Source organism: Pogoniulus pusillus, chromosome 10, assembly GCF_015220805.1.
Source record: "Pogoniulus pusillus isolate bPogPus1 chromosome 10, bPogPus1.pri, whole genome shotgun sequence".
Lineage (NCBI taxonomy): Eukaryota > Metazoa > Chordata > Aves > Piciformes > Lybiidae > Pogoniulus > Pogoniulus pusillus.
The window spans coordinates 9,917,511-9,928,824 of record NC_087273.1 but is presented as its reverse complement, the minus strand read 5'-3'; the positions used below and the strand labels follow the sequence as shown (position 1 = coordinate 9,928,824).

The 11,314-nt window shown below is 40.3% G+C and overlaps 1 long non-coding RNA gene across 1 annotated transcript; it reads right to left on the bottom strand.

The window, feature by feature from the left end:
- Window positions 1-524: 524 nt before the first annotated feature.
- Window positions 525-10,428, bottom strand: LOC135178979 (uncharacterized). Its single transcript, XR_010303807.1, has 5 exons — window positions 10,263-10,428; window positions 6,124-6,252; window positions 3,349-3,400; window positions 2,398-2,586; window positions 525-734 (listed from the first exon to the last, which is right to left on the bottom strand). It is a non-coding gene; the product is annotated as an uncharacterized LOC135178979 (long non-coding RNA).
- Window positions 10,429-11,314: the final 886 nt, after the last annotated feature.

Genomic DNA, 11,314 nt, shown 5'->3' with positions numbered 1-11,314 from the left:
AGATGCAATCTAGAAACTTTTAAAATAGAACTATCTTTGCAGGGCTTAATGAATTGTTATGAATAAGCAAAATCCCTGACTGTGTCCCACTCTAAATGAGCCTGGGCTTTGCATGAGTTTGTAACTGATAGGGGAGGGAAAAGGGAACAAAAAGAGGCAATAAACCAATAGTAAGTTTGGAAGGTGCCTTATGAGTAATGCCAGAGAGACGATGGAACAAAAAATCACAGTTTTGGGGAGACACCCGGAGTAATTATTATGACCTATTTTGCACTGATTTTCTTACCTGCTATCTAAACTATGGATCCTGAGGTGCTACACAGTATTCCCTCTGGAAAAGGAATGTGAAACTGGGCTCTCATTTTCCTGAAAGTGGATAAAACACTACAGACTACAACAGATCAGTGTGCACACCACAGGCTTTCTAAGGACCACAGTGTGCTGCTCTTTAGAAAGAGAGGTGAAAATAAAGGGTGAGGAATCAGCTCTTTGTTTATACAGATGAGATGTGCTTACAGCCTGGTTGCAGCTGGGGTATGTACTCCTTGGCCTGCCAAACTCTTCAGCTGCTGCTGCCCTTTTTGCCATTTTTTCCACAACCCTCTTAAATCACTCAGAAAAGCCTCCTCACATGAAGGACTGTGTGGCAGAGATAGCTAAACTCTCCTCCATGTGGGTCAGCATCCAAGCATGGCTCTGGAGGGATGAAGCCTACATTCACAGCTCCAGGAAACCTGAAAGGCAAGAGAGATAAACACAGAGGATGTGCCCCAAAAAATCTTCCAGGATGATTTAGTTCCTTTTTCTACTTCTTTACATTTTCATGAACTGTTGAATTACTGAAATCATATCATGAGATCCTGCATAAATAGCAAGTATAAGTAATACATAGTGTTTAGTCTGGCAGTCTGACAAAAGAAATGGAGTACCTCTTACATACCCTTTTTTAAAAGATGAAACATAAACCAAATCCTTGCCCAGCCTGAAAAAAAACCTAAAAAGGGTATTGCTGGAAAACTAAGCTCTCTTCTTCAACACCAAGCTGTAACATGCTGTCTGTACCTCAAAAAACTATCAGAAACATATTTGCATTAGAATTTGTGGAATTTTTGCCTACCTTTTTTTTTTTTTCCCCACCTGCAATCCTCATGTTCTTTGAAGCCTTCCAATATTCACTGAAGCCAGCACTTTGCAGAAGGCTCCCTGAACCTTGCAGAAAGAAACCCTTGACTGGTCTATCGCCTTAGTCACAGTACATGATTTCCAGCCCCAGCAAGTGCACTAAGCTAATTCACAACAAACCCCAGACTTGCCGTCATTCTGAGTGCCAGGTCAGAGCCATTTCAGAGACAAGGCACAATCCTGAAGCGTTTTAGGCTTTCCAGCCTTGATAAAAGCAAAACATATGTAGGGGAAACAAAGTAGTACATATGGTTTAATTAAGGGCTGAAAAGCCACAGGCAGCTTCTGATATTTGAGCTAATCACAATACAAACTTTTCATTTTTTGCATTTTCTTTAGATTTACTGCAGTTTTGTGCTAGTTTGAAGCTAGCCAGAACATGTTGGTGAGAAGAATTAGATTATAGGAGGTGAAAAGGACACAATGGCAATGTCTACTTCACTTATAGGCTTGCTGAGATAAGAACAAGAACATAAATATAGATAACACAGAGAGTTGTTTTCTCTGGGGCTGCATGAACTTCTCTCTCTAACCTAACTTGCTGCCTGACTAATCCATCTGCTTCCTAACCTCCATGGTCAACCCTCCAAACTCATCTTGAACATAAGGCAAAGTCCAGAGTAAGGTAGAGGGGTGGGAGAAGGTGGAAGTATGGCTGGGAGTCCCTCCTGGAGACCTGGAGACTCATGTTTCTGAGAGGGATGATGTGTTTCTGTATTACTTTTTAACTTGTATATTGCTGTATATATTGTAAATATCTGCTTGTATATTGTGCTAAGCTGTAAATATAGCTTCATTCATTCAATTTCCAGTGGCTGAGTCTAGTCTGGGTGATTTTATTAAGGGGGGGGGGGGGGCAGGTAACACCCAAATCATCACAAATATCATAGCTTGGGCACACATGACTGTGTTTACAAGGTTCTTAGCTAATGGGTTTCTTTCTGTCTTCGTTGTGTTCATTTTGACTGAAACAATAATATCAGAACTGCTTCTACAGCCTTTGGGTACCCCAGCACATAACTAACACCATAGCAAAACTGCCTCAGTGTTACCACATTGACATTAGCAAAATCTCTGTAAAGAGATTGTAAAGAAAAGGTCTTTTCAGCAAGCAAAATAAGCAAAATGACATTACAAAGGGTGATAGGCAGGTCCCTCTGCAGAGAGGACAAAAGAATGAGTTGGAGAAAACGTTAGTAAATAAGACGTGCTCACATCACTTGTCCAGCTGAAATTGTTTAGATGGGTTGCTAGAAGTCATTTCTGAGCCACTGGTCCTTAGAGGAGATGAGGGACATCAACACCTGGCTGACAGAGCCTCCACAGCATGCTCCAGGATCCTCTCCTCTCATCAAGTGTCTGCTTGAATCACACTCTGATTTTTTGTCACCCTTCCAAGGACATCTAGGAAGAGAGAGGAAAGGAGATCTCACCTTAACAAAGAGCTAGTGATACCTGGGATGTCTGGATTCAGGGTCTCTCTGGGCTTTGCTGGTGCAGAATTACAGAGAACAATAGCTGGGGACCATCTGTATCCTGAGAAAAATAGATGGAGATAACATTCAGTACTCCCACAGATCCTGGAGCATTTATTCTGATATTTCTAATTCAGATTGCATCTACTTTTGAACGTTTCTACTCAGAGTAGTTGTGTGGACCTGGTTCACAGCTTCAAAAGCTTAGCAAAGTCATCAGAAACTAGTTCAAGAGTTTTAACAGAGGTTAGAGTACAAGAATGCCTTGTTTCAGCCTTTGGCTGAGAAGTTGCCATGACTAGAAAAATGCAACAAGTGGATCAGGACAAACTCAACAGATCTTGGTGCTATTGACCAGTCCTGAGTCAATGTAAGGAAATAAAGTCCACATCAAGCTACCACGAAACAGATGTTTGATCTATGAGAAACTCTACAGGTACTTTTCATATGTTAAGAACTTTTCTGGCATAATTAAAGTTTCTGTGGAAAGGTACCCACTTTGTAGAACAGCACCAAGCTGTGCTGCCAAAGCACTGTGAAAGATTGCAAATTCAAATGATTATTTTGAAAGCCCCAACAGAAAACCTGAAATCTGTGAGACAAACTTTGTAGTGTTGATTCCTCATCCCAACAACCATCACAAAACAGAAGCTCTGAATCTTTGTCAGGCTGGGAAGTCGGGTGGTAGTACCTGGGTTTCTTCTGTATTCTTGTAGCACTTCTTTTTTAAAGAAGTCTTCATTCTAGTGGAAGGAAAAATAATTAGAAAGAGGGGGAAAAAATGATATTAAATTAAATCACAACTCGGTTGTTAGCTGGCAGCTGGGATTCTGACGGTCTGGTGCTTAAATCCACACGATGCTTTCAGGAGCTCTGTAGTGCAACCACCATCTGGAACTCCAAAGATAAAATAACAGCATGATTTGAGATAGATGGTAAGAAATAAAGATAACTCATGACACTATGAGCTTACTCCCCTTTTCTTGCTCTGTTGACTCTTCCATGAGTGAAGTGACCAAAGAAAAGACAGGGACAGGTGGACATTTCTTCTGGTGGTATTTTTTGCAGCCAAAACTTGAAACATTTTGAAAAGCTTTAATATTATTGTGGCTGTGTGTCTATACCAATGATCCTTGAACTACACCTACCTGCATTTCTGTTTAAGAAAGTAATATTTTTGTTTAATCTTGATGATGTGAAATAACAAACATTTTGCAGGGAAATGACAGCTCTCAATTTCAAACATAGAACCAGAATGTTGTAGTACCAGAATGTAGCAGTACCAGAATGTAGTAGTACCAGAATATAGCAGTACCACAATGTAGTAGTACCAGTAGTACATAATACCAAATCACAGTACCAGAATAACTTTGTACACATCTAGGAGAAAGGGCTCAAGTATGAATGAGAACTCCTTACTACAGGAAAAGTTTTCTATCACCTCATGGCTGAAGAAAAAAGTAGTTGAATTGGAAAAATGGATCAGACTATTATCTTTAAAGTTCAGATGTTGGGTGTTTTTCAATCCTTGGAAATCCACCTTTTCCCCTTGTAGCTTGGAGATACTTCCTATTAAGTAAAGATAACTTTTTCTTACTCATATAAAATGTCTGTGGAAAGGAAAATCCTGCTTAATTCTTCACAGCAAATCTTTGAGCACAAAATTCCACGGAATGCTTAATTCTTCACAGCAAATCTTTGAGCACAAAATTCCACAGAATGCTTAATTCTTCACAGCAAATCTTTGAGCACAAAATTCCACAGAATGCTTAATTCTTCACAGCAAATCTTTGAGCACAAAATTCCACAGAATGCTTAATTCTTCACAGCAAATCTTTGAGCACAAAATTCCACAGAATGCTTAATTCTTCACAGCAACTCTTTGAGCACAAAATTCCATAGAATGCTTAATTCTTCACAGAAAATCTTTGAGCACAAAATTCCATAGAATGCTTAATTCTTCACAGCAAATCTTTGAACACAAAATTCCATGGAATGCTTAGTTCTTCACAGCAAATCTTTGAGCACAAAATTCCATAGAGTGACTCTACACTGGTCTGAAAAATGAGACTGGAGGTCTGCTTACAGACTTGGGCTTTGCTCCAGACAGATACTGTAAGTAGATAAGGATGAATTTTATTATGCTAAACCTCTCCATTTTTATCCTCACACGTTCAATGTGATTTCAAGAAAGATAACATCTGAGCTTTGGACTTTCAAAGACCATGTGCCACTTAAAACCTCCTTATTTTGATCTGGAAATACAAACTGTGGCTGCTGTCACAATGCAGGCAGAGGAAGAAGCACCAGGACACACCTGGAAACAGCTGAAGGAATTTACAGTTCCATGCTACTGACAATAATAATATTATTTGCCCCATTTAACAGTGGGTGCTCAATTTCCTTTGAGCAGTGTTATTGTTACTCATCTGTCTCTAATGTTTAGTTTAGGAAAATGAAAAAGTGTGGCTGACAGATGTTTGAGTCAAAAGATGTATGATGGTTTGGGGACCATGAGGGATAACATCCTTCAGCCATTTACTTAAGGCTTGTTTTCACCATTAGAAATGCAGCTCACATAAGCTGAATGCATCATATCATCTCATAGAAGTAAAATTCACTTTTGAATTAAAATTACCACTATTGCAGTAGATTTTTATACAATCATAGTATTGTTTTAGTTGGAAAAGACCTCTAAGATCATTGAATCCAAGCATCCACCCTACATCACCATGGAGAAACCAGAATAGATGAGTGCAGAAATCATTGTGTATGTAACACAGGTGCATTCTAGTTCAAATGGAGACTGGGGTGAACAAGATAACACTCTCTTCAACTGACTCTCACTAGTCCTAGAGATACACTGGCACAGAATGATAGAATCATTGGTTGGAAAAGACCTCTGAGATTATCAAGTCCAACTGCCAATTCAACACCACCATGGCCATTAAACCTTGTCCTGGAGTGCCATCTCTACATGTTTTCTGACCACCTCCAGGGCTAGTGACTCCACCACCTCCCTGCACAGCCTGTTCCAATGCCTGACCACTCTTTCAGTAAAGAAATTTTTCCTTATATCTCATCTAAACCTCCACTTGCACAGCTTGAAGCCATTTCCCCACTTCCTCTCCGTGTTGGTTCTTTAAAGTCACATCAGCAAACACAGTCAATGTATCATACAATCACAGAATGGTAGGGGTTGGAAGGGACTTCTGGAGGTCACCAAGTCCAACACCCTTACCGACGCAGGATCACCTAGGACAGGTCACACAGGAAAGTATCCAGATGGGTGGTGGAAATGTCTAGAGAAGACTCCACAACTTCTCTGGACAGCCTGCTCCAGGGTTCCATCATCCTTACATTAAAGAAGTTTTCCTCGTGTTGAGAAAAAAAACCCACTCATTTACTGTCACTCTTTTGTTGGGGTAACACCAATCATATCAATCAACAGTCTTTGTTTCCTTACCTCTTCTCTCTGCCTTTCTTCATACTTGCATTAAACTGGAGCTGTGGGGATCTGGAGTTACATTTTAGTTCTAGGTGTGGGCGGGCTGCAACTCACTGAGGTCTGGCAGTGCTTCGTGTATTTCAAAGCCTGAAACATAACAGCAACACATTCTTCAAAGAGAGTTTTAAAACTGTATAGCAACAAGTACATCATAGCAGCACACAAAAATTATTGCCCTAATACATTTCTATCCAGAGAGAGGGCACCTCACAGAGCATGGAAAATATTTGTTCCTTTGGAGAGTGCAAGAGTTTTGCTAATGCAAGAGCTAAGATAACACTGAATGTAAGCTTCCAGCATTTTACAGTCCTCTGAACTAGAAATCTGAAAATATCAGTTTGCCAATTAACAAGCAGTGCAGTTCCCCTGACTGCTAACAGAGATGGGTGTCACAAAAAATATATCTGCTCAGGATGTTTCTTAACATTCCCTTAAATGCTCTCAGGAAAGGAAGAAGAGAGAAAAGTTTGAATTATAAACAACAGAATTTAAACAATCATAACCAAGATGAAAGAAAACCAAACTGTGTTTTGCAAAAAGAAAAGAAACACAAGAACCCAAAACACTTCCATAGATCCAGGAATATAGAAACAAAATTTCCTGCCAGAGGGCTTTTTTTTTTTCCTTCCCTTCAAGATGTTTTGATACATCAGCAGCCATATACTTTATTTTACTGGGTTGTGCTGATTCCACTGACATTTTGCTTCTGATGAGAAAAATCCAAGTGATCTAAAAGTCTTTGAGATGTTGCAAAATGAGTTTTCACTTAAGATGCACAAACCATTGGAAGAAGACAGATTTGGAGTCTGATGAAACTTCTCCAGCAATACAATGATGAATTGTAAATTTTGTACTACAGAAGAATAAGTAGAGGTCACAAGAGAGAAGAATAAATTGTCACTAAAGAAGAACACTGAGGCTTGATGCTAGAGAATACCTTGAGTCATGTCAAAGAAACTATTTTTTTCTCTCTGGCCAAGCAACATCATTTCAGAATTCTTTTTGGTCAGGATGCAGAGATCATAGAATCATAGAATCAGTCAAGTTGGAAGAGACCTCCAACGTCATCCAGTCCAACCTAACCCCCAGCCCTGTCCAATCAACTAGACCATGGCACTAAGTGCCTCATCCAGGCTATTCTTGAACATCTCCAAGGATGGCAACTGCAACACCTCCCTGTGAAGAATTTCCTCCTAACATTCAGTCTATACCTTCCCTGGCACAACTTGAGACTGTGTCCCCTTCTTCTGTTGCTGGTTGCCTGGGAGAAGAGACCAACACCCACCTGGCTACAGCCTCCTTTCAGGGAGTTGTAGACAGCAATGAGGTCACCCCTGAGCCTCCTCTTCTCCAGGCTAAACACCCCCAGCTCCCTCAGCCTCTCCTCATAGGGTTTGTGTTCCAGGCCCCTCACCAGTTTCGTTACCCTTCTCTGGACACGTTCCAGCATCTCAACATCTCTCTTGAATTGAGGAGCCCAGAACTGGACACAGTACTCAAGGTGTGGCCTGATCAGTGTTGAGTACAGAGGAAGAATAACCTCCCTTGTCCTACTGGCCTCACTGTTCCTGATGCTGATTCTGTATCATAGAATGAGAATTGATTAGGTGAGCTTTTGAGATAATTTCCAACTCCCAATGTCTTTCAGTTTTTTTTTGCTAGTTAAACACCCCAGATTTTATTATTATTGTTATTTACTCCATTAAAACAGTGGCAATTACAGAATACTTTGAAATTTTGCTTTGATGGAAGCTGGAAATAGATGTTTGGAAAGAGATGTGTTCAAATACAGGATGCTATGTCCTTAATGAAATGAAGTTGTCTCTACAGGAGTACAGTACCATACATGGATTGGAATTAGGAAAATGTTGGGGGAAATTCCAAGTTAATAAATCAATCTGTGATGACAGGTTGGGATACTTAAGGTTGCTCAGCCTGGAGAAGAGAAGACTTTGACAAGATCTCCTTGCAGCCTTTTTGTATTTGAAGGGGGCCAGAGGGGAGCTGGGAAAGAACTTTTTATAAAGGCTTCTAGTGACAGAATGAAAGGTGATGGCTTCAAACTGGAAGCAGCTCAATTTAGATGAGGAAGAAATTTTTCCCCACAATTGTGGTGAGGCCCTGTAATGGGCTGCCCAGAAAAGTTGTGGAGGCTCCTACCCTGCAAATGTTCAAAGCTAGTTCAGGCCTTGAGCAACTTGAACCAGTGAGTGGTGTCTCTGCCCATGGCAGGGGTATTGGAACTCAGTGATCGTTAAGATCCCTTCCAAGCCAAACCATTCTAGGGTTCTATGATGAAGAACTTCCTCACTCATAATATAGTACAGGTTTTGAAAGACTGCAAATGAATGTTTCAGTCATTTCATGAGTAACAAGTCAGCAACTGAGTTCCAATGAAAGACAGATATAATTGAACTGCTCCTTGTTCCTGTGGAGTCTTTTGGTTTATGTCTTCCAGTAAACATGGTGTTGTTTCAAACAATTTGATATCAATACTTTTGACAATGAGAGAAAAAGGCAAATTGTACTTTGACCTTGATTTATAAAATAACTTGCATTCTATTTCATTCATAAAGAATATATTCATTTTGTTCTTACAGGAAAAGCCAATTATGACATTTTCCCAGATATGTTCTCTGGAATGAGATTCAGCTACTGCCATCTATTGAGATATTCATGAAGGGGCACTGTGAAAGTGCATATCTTCACTATATCTTTTCTAAGGGCACTGTAAAATACTAGAAGGCACTGAAAGGATGTTTCTTCTTCTCAGCAGGAAAAAACAGTGATATTGAGAATCAAAACTAGTAGTGGCTTGAAACACCAGGAGTGGCTTGAGGGTGGAGTAAAGGCAGAAACTGCTTTTATTTGAGAAGTAACTTTTCAAACATGAAGGGCAACATTCACATCAATAGGGGTGGTCTTCCACTAAATGACATGTGTGAGCTGTATTGTTATGTTGTCCTTGTTGGGTTCTGTTTAGGTGAGTTGGCCAGTGTTCTGTTCTTTAAAGCAGCCCAATCTCACTGGACATGCTCATTCTCAAAGTCTTTGGATAGCAGCCTGCTTCCAACCATCTGTGGAAGGAATGCACTGACCTGAATTAATGAACTGAAATCAAGCCAGTTTTGTAAAGGAAGAAAACCAAAGAAGGAAATGCACTGAATAATAAACAGGGAGTTGTGACTTTCATCAGAGTCCTGGTGATGCCAAGAGAAGCAAGCTGTGAACTTGAGGAAACTGCCACAACAGCTGAAGGAAGCAGCTCAAGTAGAGCAACCTTATGGGAGCAGAGGAGAAAAGAGGGAAAGGACTGATATAGAATTTAATAATTTCTTGTTATGTCCCATCACAGCAAATAACAAATACTGCCATCCCTACGTGCTCCTTTTAGCTTCTCTTGTGTTAAGCAGCAAAAGCAGTCATTGTCTCCTGTATCTTAAGACCCAAGGTCTGACAGCTCTATAATACACCTAAGGCTTTTTGGAATATCATTGCCCTCACTTTCACAAATGAGTAACAAGGCTACTGCCAGGCCTTCATGAACATTTCTTCTCTTGCTGCCCTTTTCATCTTCTGTTGATAAAAACAAAGACTTTTTCCCTCCTGAAAACAAGCTTAGCCTGTCTCTACAGAAATGTGCTTTATTAATTTGTTTTCAGCTGAGATACAAAATATCTATTGCACTCTTCCTGCATTTTGTCAACATCTTCCTAATTACTTAAATGATGCAGTGCTCTTCTTTTCTTCTTCATTTTCCTTTTCCCTTTTAAATGAGGCATGTTGGGGAGAGTCTGTCTTCAGTTACTCATTCCATTTATTCAAATTGGAGTTTTCCAATCCAATACTGCAGGAAAAGTGCTCCAGGGTAAATTTGGAAGTCTGGTTCATTATGATCCCTTAAGTATAATGCAATTAGAAGCACTCCATGAATGACTAGAAGTTTAGCAGCAATTATTTTGTGACTAGGTGAATTGCTACCTCACAGCAAATATTTTTCACATGCTTGTGTGCAATCCATTTCAGGTAGTGCTAAGAAGATTAGAGAGGTTAAATAAGCATTTATAACCATGAAAGGAAACCAACAGCAATCTTACAATTGTTTGGGGAAGCTGAACAGGAGAACATGTGGATTCTGGCCAGTTGCTTGTCCTTCAGCACAAACTAGATGACGGAGACCTGAAGACAGTTTGCTTTCAGTGTTGTTAATCTCATTTTCCAAGGTCAGGATCTCGCGGTTGAATGGAAGGCAGGAGGTGAGCTGAAGGCTAGGAAGGAAGTGGAAGCACGCAACACCATCACAGTGTGGTTTGGCACAGAAACATGAGAAAACAGAAGGGAATTACTGGGAACCAGTTAACCACTCCAGCAGAGAGTGCTGAAATACCTGGATGTCCTACCCAATGGCAGGATTGCACAGGAAATAATAACTACTTTCTCCCTTCTAGGGATACACACCATCATGGTGTTGGAACACTGGAAGAGCTTGGCCAGGCAGGTATTTGAAGCCCATCCCTGGAGACATTCAAGGTCAGGCTTGACAAGACTGAGCAAACAGATCAAGTGGAGGATGTCCCTGATGACTGCAGGGGTTTGGACTAGATGACCTTTGGAGGTCTCTTCCAGCCCAAACCATTCTATCATTGCATTCTATGATTCTATTTCCCTTCTGAAATAAAAGTTACACCACTTGCTATTGTAGCAGCCTGCACATAATCTGCTGAGGATAAATCCCTGCGTAATGAGCCTGCAATGATATGGTAATTTCTTAACTCAAAATAATTACATGGCTATTTGTGCCCTCTAAAATAAGGTATTACTCATTCAGCCCAAACAAATTGCTATTTGCCCAGGTTTTGAACTCTGGTAAACAGTAGCACAGCAGCAATCTGAATACTGAATCCTGAAACAATGTCATGTTAGATGTTTACTCACACGGAAATGGAAACAAATATTTGCCAAGGCAATAAAGCAGATTTTAGTACAACCAGGGGAAAAACAACAGAAAGCCCTTCAAAATAGGGCTGAAGTCAGAGTGCTGCAAGGCCACCAGATGGCTCAAAGTCACCTGGATGCCCTCTAAAACATACCACAAGCTTGAAAATGTTAGATAAAAGAACAGGATTTGTTTAGTTTGGTTTGGCTCGTC